This window comes from Microtus oregoni, unplaced genomic scaffold, assembly GCF_018167655.1.
Source record: "Microtus oregoni isolate MIOR12 unplaced genomic scaffold, Mior012 000011F_ref0000422, whole genome shotgun sequence".
Taxonomy (NCBI): domain Eukaryota; kingdom Metazoa; phylum Chordata; class Mammalia; order Rodentia; family Cricetidae; genus Microtus; species Microtus oregoni.
In genome coordinates this window covers 9,335,811-9,357,140 of record NW_024543070.1, presented here as the reverse complement: position 1 = coordinate 9,357,140, position 21,330 = coordinate 9,335,811, and the positions used below count along the sequence as shown (strand labels likewise).

Genomic DNA, 21,330 nt, shown 5'->3' with positions numbered 1-21,330 from the left:
ATAATATAGTTTCTGTGTGATTATTTCAGTTCTAGGTGTCTGGGAATCAACAAGCAGCCTTCTTACAACATTATTTCTCCCTACATAAAGAGTCTTCATGCACAAAAGTAATACATGTACATTCAGGCAGGGCCCTTCTTGTGATGGCATCAACTCTACAGAACTGACATTAAGCACAGACAGGGGCTTCCTCCAAAAGCTCATTCTCCTACCCATTTTTTTTTTAAAAAAAGACCCTAATCTTAATAACAGTCATGAAGGTGAATATCTTAGATTCCTAATCTATGTCATTCTTCTTGTCCTGTAGACAGGTTGTCACCAAGGAACTCAACTTTTCCTTAAGTGTGATGTGGATTCTTTTCTTTCCACTTTCAAATATATTGCCATATTTAAAGTTCTTATTACTTGACACCTTAATTAGAAAATAATATACTACCTTTGATTCAGTCTTCTTACAACCTGTGATAGTTAATTATCATTTTATCATTTCCTTCTTTGTTTAATGAAAATCAGAAAATGGAGATTTTTTTAATATGGCCAGATTGAGAAGAGGGGCAAAGAGATCTGAAACTTCCACCCTACCGAGTCCATTTTAGGGTTTTGAAGTGAGCTTAAGGGCCAAGGATATGTATATGCAAGCAGTCCTCGTGAAGGTTTGGCTCTACCCTCTATTGTCCCATCCTTATGTGGGCTTTTAGTCTCATTCCTAAAATGTGCTCTGACAAGTTGTCTGAACTGTGTGAAATTTTTTTCTGAGAGTTGGTCTTTCCTTCTGCCAGCATGAGATGCCTGGGGAAATTCCCATTTCCTTGGGCTCTATTGTTTCAATATTCTGATAATCAGATTGAAAGATACAAGTGTCTCTTTATAATATCTTCATTTCTGCCAGACCTGTCATAATTCTCCATTTGTTTTGCTATCTCGATCGTAAAGTAGAAGAAGTGTATGTCTGTAACAATATAGTGAACAGAATGTAAGTAGGAACCAAGGCTAGAATAACACATTTAATTAGTGCAGGACAGGCATGTGTAAGAACAATTTTTCACAACCGATGGGCATTTTTAGTTACTTTTGGAAGGGCTAGCATGAGTAACTTTTATCCTGTCAGTTTAGGACAGGATCTCTTCATGAAGCCTAAGCTAGTTTCAAATTTATGATCCTTCTGTCTCAACTTTCTACGTGCTGGGGTTACAGGCAAGCACTACCTACCATGCTCAACATGAATTTAGTTCAGTTGTGACAATTCCCTCCACCCCCAGTCTCTGAACAATGTTCTTTAAAGATATCACTGATTAACCATCTGGTCGGTTCCTTTCCATTGTTCCATGATGCTAGGGAAAGATTCCTTCTGTTTGGTTCGATCTGGTCCCACATTGTGGGGATAAGTGACAGATGGCACTGGGTTAGTGCTCAAAATTACTTAGGCTCAAGTTTTAGCAACTAAGATATAGACCTGGTTCTTAGGTCAGGCACACACGAAGTGCATTGTGCTTGTCCTGTGGGTAATGTCTTAACACCTCAAATCTGCCGTTCAGGTTACTTTGTCAGAAGCTATTCTTCTCTAGACTCTTAGCAGATCAGTTAGTCATAAGACTTTATAAAAACACAACCATCAGGTAGCAGACTATAGTTAGCTGTGATGCTTTACAGCAACGAGTAAAACTATTTTGAAAGTTAAGAAATTGTATACAGCCGGGTGGTGGTGGTGCACGCCTTTAATCCCAGCACTCGGGAGGCAGAGGCAGCGGATCTCTGTGAGTTTGAGGCCAGCCTGGTCTACAAGAGCTAGTTCCAGGACAGGAACCAAAAAAACTCCGGAGAAACCCTGTCTCGAAAATCCAAAAAAAAAAAAAAAAAAGAAGAAGAAGAATAAATTGTATACAGATTTACAAATATTTAATGCCTATCAACATTTAGAGAATTTATGTATTTAAGAGACATTTGTACATATAAAGAAGGCAACAACACAGCATCATTATACAGAAGGGTTTATTGAAAGTTAGTGCTAAAACAAAATTCAGAATCTTTGGTTTAATCCAGTAAGTCTGTAACACTGACTTTCATTCTCTTTCAAGTTTAGGAAACAGTACTAACTATTACAGATTATGTACAAGTATACCCCACATAAACAATAGCAAAATACTTATGTTGTCAAAGTCAACAAATATATAACCCAGGCTTTAACTAGAGATGCTAGCAGACAACTTTTATCCACTAGATGAGATATGATCCATTGCATCATTAGCTATTTGTTGTCACAACTTTCAACTTAAAATCAAAATTCCAATTTATTATATTTTTAAACTTGACTGCATATTAATCTGTTCGATTTTCTAATAATCCTAATTTTCCTCACATACAAGCTTCTAAAAAAAGAGAAATCATTATCCTTTAAAGTGTTAATACAGTAATTTGATTTATTTTATCTCTATAATCAAAATTTTCTGAGATTAAAAATAGTATATAGCCAGTATTAGATCAGTTCAACCAATGTTAATGCTGTGAGTTTTATTATTAAACAATATTTGAATACAGTGAATGATTTGATGGACCATAGTTCATGTGTTCCTATGGTAACTTTACTCTGGCCCATTGGACACATTTTGTCCTCCTTACAGTTCAGTATCATTACTGTGGCCTCAGTCTTTTCCTTTCTGCTTAGTCTAATTGCTCCCCGATTCTAATCTGTTCACATCAATGGGCCTTCACACAAAGGCTATCACTTCTAGGCTGGGCTCTGCTTGTCTTTGTTTTTCAGGTCACTTAAGGGCCATTTAACAGTCCTCATTTCTTTATGAAGGGATTTGCACTTTTTATGTGGTGACAGCCAGTTGTCTCACAAACTTCTTAAAATGCCTTCTAAATTATGAAATTCTTTGATTTTTCCTTATCTTCTTGCCTATTGGGTCTCCAATTCCACGAATCAAGGGCATTCACTGGACTGTGCATACTCTGTATGCACTGTTTTACTCAATAATCTCAAGAATACGATTCTAGCCAGGTTAGATGGCATAGGCACTATCGTCCTATGTACCGGTAAGTTTGAACAGGAAGAACACTTGTACCCAGGAGCTTAAGGCCAATCTGAGCAACATGGTGGTGACACTCCCTTTCATAAACAGCAAACAATGGGGTCCTGGTACTTACAAAACTAGAGATATGGGGGTGGTCTTCAAATGGTTTAAATGAAGGCTTTATCCACAGTAGAGGCTTCATGTAAAATATGACCAGAGGTGATGCCAGAGCACTGAACGTTACCAAAGTTAGAGGTGAAAAGGAGGAAGCAAAGGATAGAATGGGTACAAATGTAGACTGGAGACCAGGGTATCATGAGGCTTGAGAAAGAAGAAGGGAAAGGAACCCAAGCAATGGATGTTGATGAAAGGATCAAAGTCACGTGGAATTAGGGGAAAGAAATCATCTTCAGAGTTGAGGAAAGAAACCTAATTGAATGTTTATCCTGACTCAAGTCACATTTCCAATGCTAGTGTCAACTTATTGTCTTAAAAACTAAATGATTAAATAAATGAAAGTTGATCCCCTGAAGATGTGGTAATGTAATTAATTGATATTGGTAAGGCTAAAAGATGATTATTACTGCCTGGAAGTTAACTTTTTTTCTGAATCAATCTGGAGAAGTTTCTCATTTGAAATGCTCCAGAGCAGAATGAAGTTTCCTTTGGACAAATTCGCAAAGTTAAAGCATGTAGCTGAAAGCCTAGCTGCTCACTGACTTGCAATGCTTTCAAGATGCAGTTGGTGAATGACCACACTCAACAGTACTTTCATCTAAGGCAGAGAAAGACCGCTCTTGACTTGTATTGAATTTTAACTTCATCCAAACTAGATTTCTCTTTATGGGACAAGTACGTTTATATAGTAAAGGTTTTTTTATGGCCTTTTCTTTTAGCCTTTAGCTTGGCTTTATTCATTAGAGAGAAAAAATTAAGAGTAAGTCTCTGAATTGTACCTTTGATGAAGCCAGTCACTGGAAATAAAAGACTAAATGCATTGGCTTTTCGAGCCACAGAAGCTGGCTCTGTTTTCATTTTCTCTCAAAAGCTTTAACGTCATTTCCTTGAACAAAATAACAAAATTAACCAGCTTTGCACTTGGAGTGCCTTTCTCAGGACCTTTTATGAGTTTTTTTTCCCAAGGGTCCATTAAGCCAACATTGTACTTTCACATCTGTATTTTAAGTTGTGCTTTCCTTTTTATTTTTCACAGACAATTTAGTAAGTGAGTACAAATTAGTCAGATGCTATTTCTAGCTTAACTCCTAATCTGAAAACTTCTTAAACTAATTGGTCTTTTGTGAATTAGTAATGAATATAGGGAAAGATGATAAGGTAGATCCAAGCTGCCCCTCATCTCTTCTACACATTCACACACTTTGGGGGGACAGAAGAAAACATTATTCTTGATGCACTTATAAAAGAATTTGAATCTCTTATGTTAGGTCTAGCTTGCGGTCTAACGGGTCTTTTAATAACCACTAGTATGTATCAAAGATGGTAATTCACATGCTATCCCAGAGAGGTAGGTACTATCTTTACCTTCCATATGTGATAAGAAAGATTAATTTTCTGTGCAAATAGATGAAGTTGGATTTAAATTACTTTTCTTCCTTTGTAGCCTTTTCTACTATTACTTATCTGCCTTTAGGGGTGAGGGTTATATCCGAGAAAAAGCATGCAGGAGAGGCCATCACTGATGAGAGATGATCAAGGAAAACTGTTCTCGTGCAGCAGTGGGAAATCCATCAGGATTTCCAAATTTGAAATTCCTCTGTGGGAATGGGAGCTGGCATTTCTTTATTTCTAGTTTCTGCTGATGACTGCTGCACTCCAAACTCTCTGTCCCTTATAATTGAAGATGGGCAGGCCAGTGAACTAGGGGATAGAAATCTCATTATTTTAAGCATATCTTTTTTTAGGAGCAATTCTAGGATGTGTTCCAGAAAAATGAGGGAGAAATTCTAGAAAGAAGAAAATAGGATTTTCAGGAGATAAGAAGAGTCCTGTTTGCTTTAGGATGTTTAAAAAAAAAAAAAACACTTGGATTTTTGTGACCAGTGTTGGTGGCTGCCTCTGCTGTTGCTATGCATCTAGCATTCTTGTTCTAGTAAGAGACAATCACCCTACTGCTGTTTCTTCTCCTATGTCAGACCTAACAAGAGATACCCTTATAAGTGTTCCCTAAAAAATAATAATAAATACTTTTGTTTCTCCTCCTCATCACCCCTGAAGGCTTGCCACCCTCCAGTAGAGTGTTTGTGAAGAGAGAGGCCTGTCTGCTCAGAATACCCTGCCTGTTCTCTGTTTAAGACTTCATTTCTGTGACTTCCATCTTTCCTACCCTTGACACATAATGAAATTTCAGTTCCTAAAACATTACTTTTCTTTAAAATATGGGAAACCTGTTAATATTGGACACACTTCTTTGGCAATAGCCAGATCAGAGCTGAGCGGCATTAACTTCTTTTTGGTCCCCAAATCATTTCAAAATTATAAAAACCCCCACTTGTCTAAACTTGTTTTCAAACAAAAACATTTTATTCGTCTGTTTTAAGACAGCTCCTCTTACACGTATGAGTTGATAACCCTTGCCTGCATCTCTAAACCACAAAATACAATGTATCACCTTTCAGATAGGTAAGACTGAGCTTGGGATACAAAATTCCATATTATTAATGAATATGTGAATGAAAAGGGAAATTTACAATCAAGATAATGTCTCACAGATCTTGTCACAAACAATGGAAGAACATATAGTGATGGAGGAAGGTCATTGGTTAAATAAAAAGAAACTGCTTGGCCCTCATTGGTTAGAAGATAGGTGGGAGGAGTAAACAGAACAGAATGCTGGGAGGAAAAGGAAGTGAGCTCAGACTCGACAGCTCTCCTCTCGGGAGCAGATGCCTCAGAGAGACGCCATGCTCCCAGCTCCCAGCTCCCAGGCAGACGCACGCGATGAAGCTCCGACCCAGGATGGACGTAGGCCAGAATCTTCCCGGTAAGCGCACCTAGCTGTGCTACATAGAATATTAGAAATGGGCTAGACCAGGTGCAAGAGTTAGCCTAGAAGAGGCTAGATAGAAATGGGCCAAGCAGTGATTAAAAGAATACAGTGTCCGTGTAATTATTTCAGGGCATAAGCTAGCAGAGCAGGCGGCCGGGGTGCTGGGAACGCAGCCCCGCCGCCCTTATTACTACAATATAGTTTGAAAGATTAAATATTGGCTCTGAATAAGTGACTGAAGTCAGTTTTAGAATTCAGGACTATCTATTCCAAAGTCCACATCATTCTCATTACATGACAAAAAAATAAAATTATTAAACAAAATGGAGGTCAACATGGTTTTGAGAAAAGTATCTCATTAATTTTATTTCTCAATACTTTAACTATTTAAAAATTCAAGTAGGTCATGTACCAAAAGTTAAACAGATTGTCATTGTTTGTGTCTTATTCAAACTGCTCCCACCAATTATTGACAAGAAAAACATATTATATTGTAAAATATAATATAGAGAAATGGCTTAGGGGAACATTGGTGGCTCCTCTAGAAAACTCAGGTTTGATTCCCAGCATGCACACGGTGTCTCACAACAGTCTGTATATCTAATTCCAGGGCCTTTGGTGCCCTTTCTTGCCTCTATAGACATTGCACACATGCGGTACATAGCCATATATGTATGTAAAACACCGACATGTATAAAATTAATAATATAGTTAAAATATATTTTATAATGTATGGCCATTTGTGTGCCAAAACAATATATATATGATGGTGGGTGTGTTTTATGCCTCTTGGTTAATTTGGTTTCTTAAGCAGAATTATTTTCCAATAAAAATGATCAAATAGAAATAGACAAAATTATATATATATATATATATATTTCTACAAAGAAGAATACTTAAAGTATACATTATGTACCATATGCATAAAGTATGAAATAATCTAATTTACAAATCTATTCTCTTAAAAATTACAATTTGAGTGTGTGTGTGATTAAAGATCCACTTTTGGCAAGTTTCAAGAGTAAATCCATCAGTCTTAACTATAGTCACCATGTTGTATATTAGACGCCCAGGAATTATCCTGGATAAATGAACCTTTGACCAACACCATTCCAGTTTCTACACACCTTAGTCCCTCATCCTCATGATTCTACTCTTTGATTTTTATGAGTTTGACTTTTTAAGATTCCTCATATCAGGGAAATAGCAAAGTATTTTCTTCTGTGTTAGGTTTATTTCTCTTATCATATCTTCCAGTTTCATCCTTGCCATTACAGTGGTGGTTTTCCTTCCTTTTGTATCTATGTATTGTCTATATGCCTATACTACATTTCCTTTATCCATTCACCATCTATAGAGACTTGTGTTGATCCTACATTTTCTACTGCAAATATCAGCTCATTAACCATAATGAAATATTTATAGTAAAAACAACACTCGTGTATGATAGTATAATGAAGTTAATCTCTAGGAAATGAGTCTTAATTGAAACTACTTATTCTCAACCTTTTGGATGCTGTGAACCTTTAATACAGCTCCTCATTTTGTGGTGACCCCCAACTATAAAATTATTTTTGTTTCTGCTTTATAGCTGTACTTGTGCTAGTGTTATGAATCGTAATGTAAATCATTAAGAATCATAGTGTAAGTATCTATATTTCCCAACGGTTTGGGGGTCATTACCCAGAGGTTGAGAATCACTGATCCAAGTTAATGCAGAAGTTGATAGAGGAAACTTTTATCGATGCTAAATTCCTATAGAAAGATGGATGTGCGTCTAACCCTCAGTTCTGAAAGTTAAGCTGGGGCTGTAAGAGAGGATGGAAGGGAGGGTGTGAGAGGCATTCTAAAATGAGGATAGGGATGAACCCTGGGAGTAGGACTATAAATGAAAGCTTTCAATATCAGATAACTTGCTTAGTGTATCACAACAGACTGCTGCCAACTACTGACTTGAGATCATTGCAGCTTACATAAAGACAACTGTGATTCCAAAAGTTATTCACTCCCAAGTCAAAGAACCCAGGAAATGAACTCGTTATCTTGCACCAATTAGCAAAGAAAACATCTACAACTATAAAACAAAATGCTATAGAAGTTTTTAAAATGATTTCTATAAAATATATCATTAATGAGAAAAATGTATTGGAGAATATAATAATGGTAACGGTTTTTTCTTTACTATTCTTAGCTTTAGTTTTAGGGCTAAATTAAGAAAGTTTTAAGAACTTTCAATCTTTCCATTTTAGCTGATGATGATGTGAACCTGCTGTTGATTAAAACAGAGAATGAAGCAGAAACCAAAATAGTTTTGTAATATTTCATTAAAACTATATGGCCAGAATTATATTTTACCAATCCTCTTAATCATTTGATCACACATCATGTTAAAGGGCCACCTTAGGTACAGTGCAGTGAGAAGCATGAAAAGCAAGTTCAGCTTCCATTGCGAGATGCCAGGGACTGGAGCAGGCATGGGGGAGGCCAAACATGGATGTTCTTCATCACCTGTGCCTTAGGTGCCAGGCATGGGCTGGGATAGGGTAGTTTGGGAACTTAAAGAGGACAGATTCCTCCAAAAAGATTTCTGACTGGATCTCAGTTCTCCAGTACATGTGACCCTCATGTATCATCTCATGGTAGAGCCTCAGCAAATACAATTTCCATAAATTCTGGGAAATGTAGAATTGTTTGGAGAAAATCAAAATGGTGAGATAAAGGTTATGACCCCAGGATTTATGGTTTTAGGATTGTGGAGGTAATTCTTATAAACACTGTGTGGTGTGTGTGTGTGTGTAACTTACAGTTTTCTTGTTCATTTTTATTGTTTTGCTTTGAATTTTATATTTTTTATTATTTTTGTTTATTATAACATCATTTCATTACACCACTTCACCCTTCCCTTTTCTCCCTCCAAACCTCCTCATGTACTCCTTCTTGCTTCTTTTCAAATTCATGGTCTGTTTTTTCATTAATTATTGCTATGTAGATATTCTTACAATACACAAACACAGCCTGCTCGGGCTGTAGAATGGTACCTATATTTGTTGAAGGCGTAAGTCACAAACAATGCCACACCAGTTTAGAATTATGATTAATAGGTTGGTATTTATTTCAAGGGGAAAAAACTTACAGATCACTCTCCCAGGCAACAGCCCTCTATGCAACCAGGAAGGGAGTCTAGTCACCGGTGGAGCAGGAAGTGAAGAGAGAGAGGAGAGGAAAGTGGCCGCTTTTTTAAAGGGAGAGAGACCACGCCCCAATGGGCTGGTATCTCAGCAGCTATAGGTTGGAGGAGTGGGAGGACCTCCCGCAACACCTCCTCCTTTTGTTTAAATAAGAGAGTTCTAAACCTACTATGAAATTATATACAATAAGTACAAATATCCTATTCTAACTAGCTTAGGTCTTGTATAATAAATGACTTGGCCAAGTCATGAGAGAAAGTAACTACATTTATATAGTCTTCAACCCCATCAAAGATCTGAGAAGGGAAATAATGTTACCTGGGTAATTAGGAAGTTCAGTAAAACAACTTCCAAAACTTGCAACAAATCACAGAGACAACTAGCTACCTGGGCAATCACCCAAAGTCACGTTAGCAGCGTTGAAGCAACCAACTTTGGCTAAGGCCTAACATAACTGACATACTATTTTCAAAGGCAAGCAACTTTTCAAAACTATCTTACCCTGTCTTGGCAGGATATGACAGTCCTGTTTTATCCATTGATGCATGCTCTGTATCTCTGTCAGTGGTTGAGGTATGGGCATTTCTTTGCCCAAAGGCCAGTTCTGCCAAAAAGAAAGGCTCCAGGTGGATTGTCTTTGGTGCTCAACATTCTCTCGGGAATAGAGCTTTGTTGCCAGGAGCAATTGTGTCTCACTACCACAAAACTCTGAGTTAGATTAAAGGCCATTTTCTACAGCTCTTTGAAGAAGTTGAAGATTATCTATCTATACTGAGTATAATCTCTATATATCTAAGGAAACTGATTAGTCTAATTATAAATGACAAACTTAGATGACTATTAATCTATATAATTCTCAATATCTATCTAACTTAAAGACTAAGAAAATAAACGACTGTGAAACAAATGAGGACAATGACCTCCAAATATAAACACTGTACAAATATACATTGCAATATAGTAAATATATATCAATACACAAACATTATATAAGTATTTTAATCAGAGGTAGAAATGTACACTGCAATATGGTAAATATATACAATATATATATATATCAATACAATATATGTCAATACATAAAAAATGTTTTAAACAGAGGTAGAAACATGCATGCATACAATAGCCAATATAATTTAACTTTGTATCAATATACAAGAATCAATACCAATATATTTGTCTAAAAACAGTAACTCACAATTATAAATCTATTATCCCATCATCCCTTTTTTTTTTTCAAAATGATCCCTGAGCTTATAAAATTCCTCCCCCAACCCTCAATCATATACTAATTATAATCAACCCCTAAATGATGTCCCTAAACCCAAGGGCAAACTTTACTGGGAGAGGGGATGTCGTCCTCTAGAATTACTTCCAGCTGTCATGGGGCGATGTTCTTTCTGGGGGATCCTGTGAAAGTAAAATGATGGTTAAATTTCAAGATCAATGTCTTTTAAAATTGCAAATAGTCTCTGAGCATTTTGTGCAGGTCTGGCCAAAGTGTTGTATAAGATGTGCACCATTTTAGCTAACCAAGTTGGAACTGTCTTGTGCAGCTGGTACCCAAAACAGGTCTTGTAGTAGCGCTATCAGTATCATGACGTCATATCAGCCAGGTGGAGTTGTTGTTATGGGGCCCCATCTTCTTCCTGGAAACTTCAAATGCTACTTCAGGAAAAACTCATTGTTCATTCTGAAAAACTTAAACATTTAATCATATATATATATATATATATATATATATATATATATTCAATGAAAGGCATGATAGATATATTCAATGAAAAGTATGATAGATATGAAGAAAAGCAAAGATGTTTTCTAAACTCATATTTCTTTCTGTCCCATATCATGGCTCTTGACATGAGACAGAAACTCCAGAAACTCTGGGTTTTTCTCTTACTAACAGGCTTGGAATTAGAGAGGGACTGAGCCAGAGTCCAACTTCAAAACCAGCTTTATAAATTTAGAAATATGGTTTAATATTACTTACACAACCCTTTCAGTTTTATTGACATTTCCTATTGGGCAGGTATTTTTCCATCTGTCAGTATCCAAACATCCAGGGTCCCTTGAATTTTTCAAAGATGAGTATTTTCCTGTGGAGATAAGAACAGAACCCTGCCCCCATTCTATATGTTTTTCTTACCACCTGTATGAATATCATCATTGTGGATGAGTTGTCATTTCTCCTTTCCAAGAGGTTTCTCCTTTTCAAATCGAAACTTTATTAATTTTGATGGTATCCACAATTTTTCTTCTCCTGTGGAAACAAGAGCAAAACCCCTTCCCCAACGTAGCACATCTCCTGGCTTCCATTGAGAGGTCAGCACATCTTTGAAATAAATCAGTTGATTTAGTTCAGCAGACTTTTCCATTATCCATTGTCTCTCTGCTGCTGTCATTCCTTTCTCATTAGCATTAAGAAAATTCAAGGTTAATAAAGCATTATGTAATCTATTTCTGGGGGTATTTTCAGTCCCTTTGTGTTTGTTCAGCATATCCTTTATAGTACGATTTGATCTTTCTATAACTGCCTGACCTGTAGGATTATTTGGTATACCTGTAATGTGTTTTATATTATAATAATCAAAAAAGCGTTTCATTTTCTTAGATACATATGCTGGACCATTATCTGTCTTTATTTGCGCAGGTATACCCATGATGGCCATAACTTCCAATAAATGTGTGATTACTGAATCAGCCTTTTCTGAGCTCAGGGCACTAGCCCATTGAAAACCTGAATACGTGTCTATGGTGTGGTGTACATATTTTAATTTACCAAATTCCATAAAGTGGAACACATCCATCTGCCAGATTTCATTTCTCTTAGTACCCTTTGGGTTACTCCCTGCAGGCAACGGTGTTTGATTATAGAAAGAACAAGTAGGACATCTCTTTATAATGTCCTTAGCTTGTTGCCAAGTAATGGAAAATTCTTTCTTTAGGCCTTTACAATTGACATGATGCTTCTTATGAAATTCTGAGGCCTGCAACACACTTCCAATCAATAATTGATCAATCTCAGCGTTGCCTAGGGCTAGAGAGGGCCAGGCAGACCTGTATGGGACCGGATGTGTGTTAGGTACATCGGACAAAGCCTGTTCCTGATTATGTCTTGTACCTGGATAAACAATGAAGTCGACTCTGTGTCATCTGGTATAAATTCAGCGGTTTCAATATGCAAGATAACTCTTTCTGCATATTGTGAATCTGAAACTCTATTAAGAGGTTCTTTAAAATCCCTTAGCACCATAAGAATTGCATATAATTCTGCCTTCTGGACAGAATTATAAGGGCTTTGTTCCACCTTACTCAATTCATCTGACTTGTAACCTGCTTTCTCTGATTTATTTGCATCAGTATAGAATGTACAGGCTCCAGTTATTGGAGCATCACGTACAATTCTAGGAAGAATCCAAGAAGTTCTTTTTATGAGGTTAAGTCTACCACTTTTGGGATAGTTGCTATTAATTTCTCCCAAAAAATTAGCACAAGCTCTTTGCCATGGTTCATTGTCTTCCCATAACTTTTTTATTTCTTTAGTAGTAAAAGGCACTCTTGCAACAGTTTGTTTTTATACTGACCTTTCATATTGAATTATCAGTGGGTGTGCTCTTCTCTGGGGAAGACTTTCTCCTGCCCCCAGCATTCCTTTGCTGCCTGAGTTCTTTGGAAAGGATTAAGGCTTCCTGGGCTTTCCATTAGCATATCTGTTGTTTTTTGTTGTTAAGTTCATGTTTAGGTAGCCTTGTTAGTGAGACTATGAACAGAGTGGCACAGTGTAGTCCATGCTGGCCAAGAGTCACAGAAATTCACCTGTCTTCATACCTCTACTGCTAGCATTATAGGCAAACCTTAACTCTCTGTTGTAAGGTTTTCTTGGTCACCCAGGATTACAATTGACACATATGTTAGTTTAATCATGAATTCAAGGATGGTACTTGGGCTCAATAATGTGTAAAAGACCATTTGCTTCTAATTGTGCTGTGAGTTCTGATGGTCTACAAATTGTAATGAGCATTGTTGTTTACAAACACAGTTAGTTTCTTGGGCAGTCACATCCCTGTTGTTAATTTATTTTATCAGACCCAGTAAGTCTGTCTTGGCTTTATTCTAAGCTTTTGATATGCAGTGGGTCAGAAAATCAATTAGGATTACAGAAAGCCCAAGGCTCACTTAGGAGTAACCACCACAGATTTCCTGACTTGAATTTGCGCTCCTAAGAGCTCTAGTTTCTTCTTAGTGTTTGGTTAAATTCTGGAAACCAAGGTTATTTATAAGAGAGTGCTATATAGTAGAATTCTCAGATGTATTTAGTGACTAAGATACGTTTTTCATCTCTAGTAAACATTAAATTAGAACTGTGCATATAGAAATAAACTAAAAGCAGCTGTTATTACAAATGAGTATTCTGTGATCCAACTAAAACATGTAATATTTGTAGGGCCTCATGGTATAGTCTGAGGGTATGGTATGGGTAGAGGGTTCAAGCCATCCAAGCAGACTGACAATAATGCCTATCTCTTCAGTTGAAACAAGGACAATAATTTCAATACCATGTTTCTGTAGAAACGGCTCAGCAGTAAGAGTGCATGCGACTCTCCCAGAGGACCTGATTCTGTTCCCATGACCCAGGTCAGGTGGCTCAGCACCACCTGTAACTATAGCTCCAGAGGCCTGAAGACTTCCTCTTAGTTACATGTCTCATGGCGGCAAAACCTGCCTGTCACTGTTGAATTACTTGGTTGTCTTTTCAGTTATTTCAATCTTGTCTCACGCTATTAGAATTTGTTGCTACATCCATATGAATTTGTAATTGTTTTATTTTCTTAAATAACTTGACACTGCATTATATATACATTTGGCTTTTCTACATATGTATATACATGAAAATTTCATTTTGATTATTACTCTAAAGCCACTTTGTTCTATTTATTTATTAAAGATTTCTGCCACCTCCCCGCCACCGCCTCCCATTTCCCTCCTCTACCCCCAATCAAGTCCCCCTCCCTCCTCAGCCTGAAGAGCAATCAAGGTTCCTTGCCCTGTGGGAAGTCCAAGGATCACCCACCTCCATCCAGGTCTAGTAAGGTGAGCATCTAAACTGCCTAGGCTCCCACAAAGCCAGTACGTGCAGTAGGATCAAAAACCCATTGCCATTGTTCTTGAGTTCTCAGTAGTCCTCATTGTCCGCTATGTTAGCGAGTCCAGTTTTATCCCATGCTTTTTCAGACCCAGGCCAGCTGGCCTTGGTGAGTTCCCAGTAGGACATCCCCATTGTCTCAATGTGTGGGTGCACCCCTCGTGGTCCTGAGTTCCTTGCTCATGCTCTCTCTCCTTCTGCTCCTGATTGTTTATTTTATAGTTGTTTATATAGCATATCCTTGAGCTTTCAGCTTACTTGTATTTCTGTAATGTGTATCTATAGAAGAGAGGTTATAGTTGTATCTTTATAAGTTCTCGATAACCACTTTTGCTTTTAATTTGTTTAATCCTTTCATATTTGACATTGTTAGTAATGTGATTGCATAAGTGTGATGGATAGCTTTGTCAATGCGACATAATATCAAATCATCTGAGCAGTGTCTTAATGAAGATTTGTCTAGGGCACGTTGACTTGCAGCGTTTCTGTTGGGAAAGAGCTTGATAATGTTAAGAACATTTCTACTGTGGGTGCTACCATTCCCTAGCAGGGAATTCTGAACACTATAATGGTGATCACAGGGAGCAAGTAACAGTATGCATGAATTTCATTCTCTCTGTGCTCTTAATTATGGACGTCACTAGCTGCCTCAAGTTCCTACTGCTTCGGCTTCTCCTTAATGATGAGCCATCACCTGGAATTGTGAAGCTAAAATAAACCCTTTCTCCCCTATGCAACTTTACTCAGGGTGTTTTATCAAAGGAATATGTGCTTGTGACATTTTTAACATTATATATGTTGTATAGATTTTTGAGTTTCTCCTTCCTATTTCCTTGAATTAAGATGATATTTTCTAACATCTAATTCCATAGTTACTCCCCTTAATATGTGTGTGTGTTCTTAGTAGTTTCTCTAAGGCTTAAAATATGTAACATATAGAACCTATTTCTGATATATATTAACAATTTCCATCCAATAGAGGAATTGTATTTCTAAATAGAGCTCGTCAGGATCATCTCTCCTCTTTAATGCTACCATTTTATATAGACCACAAGTAGAAAGCATACTACAATCCTAATAATGTAATGTAGCTACTTTCAAGCATTTTATTATTTTAAACAAGCTATGAAAACAAGAGAACTGTGCATATTTATAAATATAAAATATCTACCTTGTTAAATTTCAAACCAAGAACAAACAAATTGAGGTGCCTATTTAACATATCAAAGCATACCTGGCTGCCAGGTTCTCCCAACATCCCCCAGTACCTAACAATTATAGGGTATGGCTTGTGTAGCCTGCCCTCTACTCTGAACTCTCCAGCCCAGGAGCTGGGCTGCCCTTTTCCCAGAGGCTCTTCCCTATATAATTCATTTGCTTACCCTCCACCTCTTGGACCTTTGGCCTCTTGGATGCTGCACATGGCTCCCTTTCTTCCTTCTCTTTTCCCTTCCCCCTCTCTTCCACATGGCCCATGTCTGCCTTGTCATGGTCCACTTTGGACTCTCCCAGATGTCCCTGCCTCTGACTATGCCCTCTCACATATCTACAATTGTGGTGAGGAGCGCGGGGTCCTTTTGTTCAATCCCTCCCGGCTAGTTTACACCCGAAATAACCACACAGAAATTGTATTAATTAAATTACTGCCTGGTCCATTATTTCTAGCCTCTTATTGGCTAACTCTCCCATATTAGTTTAACCCATATCTCATAATCTGTATATCACCACCAGGTCATGGCTTATCGGGAAAGATTCTAACCAGAGTCTGTCTCAGGCAGGAGAATCAAGGCGTCTGCCACACTTCCCTTCTTCCCAGCATTCTGTTCTGTCTTCCCCGCCTACCTAAGTCTGCCCTTTCAAAAGGCCAAGTCAGTTTTTTTATTCAACCAATGAAAGCAATACAAATACAGAAGGACCTCCTACACCATTTCCCCTTTTTCTGTTTAAACAAAAAAGAAAGGCTTTCACTTTAACATAGTAAAATTACATATAACAAAAACAAAAAAACAAAAAAACAAAAAAACAAAAAACCATACAATAAACTTTCCCCTCTACTGTAGGGAGGAACAGTCATGTCCTTTCCTATCTTAGGGTTTTTATTGCTGTGAAGAGACACCATGAGCAAGGTAACTCTTATAAAGAAAACACTTAATTGGGGTGGCTTGCTTACAGTTTCAGAGGTTCAATCTAGTATCATCATGACAGGGAGTATGGTGGCATGCAGGCAGACTTGGTGCTGGAGTTGAGAGTAATACATCTTGCAGAAAACACGAAATCAACTGACTCACTGGGCAATATTAAAGCCCACTCCCACAGTAACCCACTTCCTGCAAAAAGGCCATACCCACTCTACCAAAGCCACAGCTCCGAAACAGTGCCACTCCCTATGAGATTAGGCAGGCCAATTACATTTGAATTACTACATCCTTTCCTTCTTATTTATTTTTCATTCACACTTTTACACTCATAAAAGAACAGCAGCATTAAATAAAAGCCATTTTAAAGAAGAATCTGGCTGTGCAAATGAGGACTGGGTCTGGAACCTGAACAAGTGTTAGCATCAGAGCTTTCCTCCTGGTGACAGAGTTCCATAGAATTCAGTGTTGCAGAGCATGGTTCTTTTTCTTCTTAACAGCAGCACTAGAAAGGCATCAACCCTCTCCTTTGCTAAGACAATTATGGGAAGTTTGCAAATAATTACAGAAAGGGGGATAAATATAAAGAAAGAGGATCTGGGAATTTGTATAAGCTCGATACATGAAAGGGAAATAAGGAAAGAGAAAGCAGACGCATCTAGGGTTACTGAATAGCAAGAGGTGACTTAATCTGCAGGGCTGTGATCAAGAAAAAGTGGGGGGGGGGAGACTTAATGTGCCTTCAGTATTTAGAGCTATTTTAAAATGATGATCTTTGATTCCACTTTGCTGGCTCTCTAGCCCATCTGGGAGACACACAGGTCTCTCCATGTCATGTAAAGTCTGTCTCTTTTCTCTGGTTTTCATCAGTTTGCTAGAAAGGGAAGCAAGAATGATACACGGGGTGGGCCCAAGTATGACAATAGGGAAAGTCCTTTGAGTTGCGAGACCAAGAGCCTCCTCCTTCTCATCTGTATAATAACAAGCAAAATAACCCTCCATAGTTGCAGGAAAACTCTTACTAATCTTTTATTTATTTATTTATTTATTTATTTTTTTATTGCGAAAAGAAGAAAAAAAAACATAAACAAAAAACAAGTTTCCACCTCCTCCCAGCCTCCCATTTCCCTTCCCCTCCTCCCACCCTTCTCCCCCTCCTCCCACCCTTCTCCCCCTCCTCCCACCCTTCTCCCCCTCCTCCCACCCTTCTCCCCCTCCTCCCACTCCTCTCCCCCTCCCTCTCCAGTATTTGCTGGATGTAGCCTCAAATAATGAATGCCCAGAATGGCACTAAGTCACTGAAAGAGTATGGAGTATTGCTGAACATATCAGAATCATGTTGTTGTTTGTTTAAAAAGAAAAGCACGTCTATTCCTGTATCTCTCAATATAATATATTTTTAATTAGGCCCTAAGACCAGCAGGGATAAAGTACTTCCATTTCCTCCACACTTAGATTAAATTCTCTCAAATTATCTCATTGATCAAATGAAGCCAACAAGAGGATAAAGATCACAGGAAACAAAAGAGCCAGTGAGAAAACATTCAGAGGCACCACTATCTATTCTTGAGTGAGTCAATGTAACCCGTGTGTTTAATTCTGCAGTGGAGCAAGACCCCTACGATGTGAAAATGACAACCACAAAGACCCAAAGACTGTTAAGCGATCTGGCTTGTCCTTGTTTCTCAACAGCGTCACCCTGGGTAGGGCAGACAGTATCTCAGGTGTTCTCCTTATCTGCAAAATAAAGAGGACAATAAAACCTCTGACTTCTCCCTGGGTATTTGTGAGATACAAATAAAACAGTACATAAGAAACAATTTTGTACAATCCACTGGGCTTCAAACAGTGATCCACCCTTTCCATCCTCCTTCCCCCTCTCTCTGTTTCTAATGGCAAAGGGATATATAATTAAGAAATCCACAATAAGTTCAGCCTTTTCATCCATTTATAAGTAACCCGAGTTCAATTCTGCTAACAAGATTAATATTTTACCTTTTGTCTTTTGCTAGCTTTTATGGGACTTTGGTAGATAGGTTAATAAGTTGAGAAATAGTAGGAAGACATTGAAGAGAATAAAAAAATCATTAGAAGGGTTAATTAAATTAATAGATATGGTCCAACATGATTTATTAGCCTTTGTAAAATTCATTATTCCAGGTTTAATATTTTATCATCATGATGCAGGCATGTGTTCATGCATCAAACATAAATATAATTTTAGTGTTTGCCTCAAATACAATGCATTAATTGTGACACTAGGGAATTTATGATTTAAAATTAGATTTTGTGGACCTTTGAATTGTTACCTTTCAGGAAAACTGAGCTGTACTAAGGAAACAGCTGCTGCTGTCCTCATCCTCCTCAATCTGTTGCTAAGGAAAGTGAGTTCAGAAAAGCAGCATCACATCAGAGCCTTTGGGTTCAGTACCATCAAATAATTGACTCAGTCAGGCAATAAAAAATAATTCTCAAAAATGTTCACTTCTTAGTTCCAAGTTCTGCTCCGAGCATGCAGTGTAGGAAACAGATGTTATTATTCTCTTGTTTTGGTTGCCTGTTGGAAATAAACACCAAATATATAGGTCAAGAGAGTCCTGCATTTTAATGGACAATGAATGAGAAAGTACAGACAAATCCTATATAGAAGAAAATAATAAAAATGAACACAACAGGAATTTGAGTAAACTAAGACTGGAGTAAAACCAACGTGAAGCTTTTAAAACTCGGTGTTCGCGGCTGGGGAAGCCCTTTCCATGACTGTGTGTTTAGGGATCGGTTATGTTAGTGTGTGCGCCTGTCTACAAGCTTGACATATGACAAATACGGAAAAGGAAACACTCTAAGAGGGCATAAGAAAAAAGAGATTATAGTCAAAAAAGGAAAAGAAAGGAAGATAAAGGAGAGACGCTGCTTAATTGATTAGATTGCAAATGCATTTTGTGGGTGACTGTGACCTCTGGTGTTAATCTAGGGGAATTCCAGCACTTGCTTGCCTTAATGGAAGGAAGGGGGAAGAAATCTAACTGTGAAAGCTTCTCAGTGGAGACCACAGATCTCTGCTTTAAGCATCCCCTCTTTTTCCTCCCTCGTTCCTTTCCCTCTCACTCGCCGGTGTGAGTGCAAAACACCATCCACATCAAAAGTACTGTCTGTCTGCATTAGTGGCTTCACTTTGCTCCTACAGAGCAGTGCTTCTCAATCTTCGTAAGGCTGTGACCCTTTAATACAGTTACAGAGACCTCCCAACCCTACAGTTATTTTTGTTGCTACTTCATAGCTGTTATTTTGCTATTGCTATGAATCATAATGTAAATATCTGTGTTTTCCAATGATCTTTGGGAGTCAAGACCCACAAGCTAAGCACCACTGCTATAAGGAAAAGGTTTCCATGAAGTCAGAGTAACTGCATTTTTAACATCAGCATGTGAACTTTAAAAGGTTGTCTACCAGAGGAATACTGATAACAAGGATGTCTTAATCTGACACCTGTCATGACTTATAGCAATTGTTAGAGGGGTTCAGCCATCTAAAGATGGGACGGCTCTTGCGTTTCTAAGTCCTCGGTTTCACCAGGACTTCCGGTCTGTTTCAGGCACAGGCATGTACTAGCAAGGTATCATTAACTGTGATCAGCTTACTCTAATGGAAGGATAGTGAGTGTCCCATTGGCCTGTTCTCCATCTCTCTACGCACAATGACTTTGACATTACTATTTTACGAGCTCTTATATTCACCATGCTGAAGTAGGTCAATCTGAGTTTTGGTGTTCCTGAGGTTCCTCATTTTTTTTTTTAATTTGCACATCTTCATTGAGAAAAGTGAGGACTCCATGTCTCAGTAACCCACTCCAAATCAACGTCTACACTCACACATGGGAAGGGGGGTGAGGGAGGGAAAGAGAAAGCACAGGTTCAATATTGTTTACCCTTTTGTTTCTGAAGCCCTTGAGAAGCTTTCAGTGTGGTCTTTGAGAAAGTCAGCTTATGCTGAACACAGGGGGATGCACCTTTTGTTTTCCTGATGACATTTTAGTAAGTCTAGAACCTTATAATTTAAAACGAGTAACAGCTATTGTGCTATTTGGGGAGATGTCTATGAAATCTTTTCTAAATTTACGAGGAGGCGATGAACATATTATTTTTTGATATACTTCTTTGAAGTATTTAGAGATAAAGACTAGTCAAATGTTTCAATCAGTCATCGACGAAGAGCAATGAAAAAGAAGCCTGTACAATTTGTTGCAAAGTGCACTAATACATATTGGGTGGATTTAAAGGGTGAACAAATCACAGAAGGGGTCTGAAGCTAGATATGGTGTATGTGAGGATGGCTTTGAACTCTTTTCCTCCTGCCTCCATCTCCCAGGTGTAGGGTTTCAGGCATGCACAACCACACCCTTCTTTCACTGGAATTATTTTCTGTAGTGAATATGTGCACTACCAGCTGCCCTCAAAATTCAACAAATCTCTTCATTCTAAACACTATTCGTTTCCCACTTTGAAGCTATAAAACAAAAAACAGTCACACTAGATAATAAGATTAATGCCTTTGATTTTTCAGCCACTAAAATTCAATCCTTAACCAAGATTATTAAGAAATTCAATCCCAAATTATTCATGATCTCCTGTCAAGGATTATAGCTCTAAATGCAATTCTATCTCTTTTCCTTCTCAATCTATTTGCTTGTGTGCACGAAAATTCTCAACTGCTTAGCACACTTGCAAAGAATATCCAGAAATAAATTATTCACTCAATGGCACGGAGCACAAACACACACACTTTCAAGCCGATACCTGGTAAGCAACTTTAGGGCAGCTGCTGAGTAGAATGTCAAGAA

The 21,330-nt window shown here is 37.9% G+C and overlaps 1 protein-coding gene across 2 annotated transcripts in view; it reads left to right on the top strand.

Annotated features, from left to right (window-relative positions):
• The window catches only part of Kcnn2 (potassium calcium-activated channel subfamily N member 2), a 362,369-nt gene that overhangs the window by 214,797 nt on the left and 126,242 nt on the right, over positions 1-21,330 (top strand). The gene's annotated exons all lie outside the window — the stretch shown is intronic.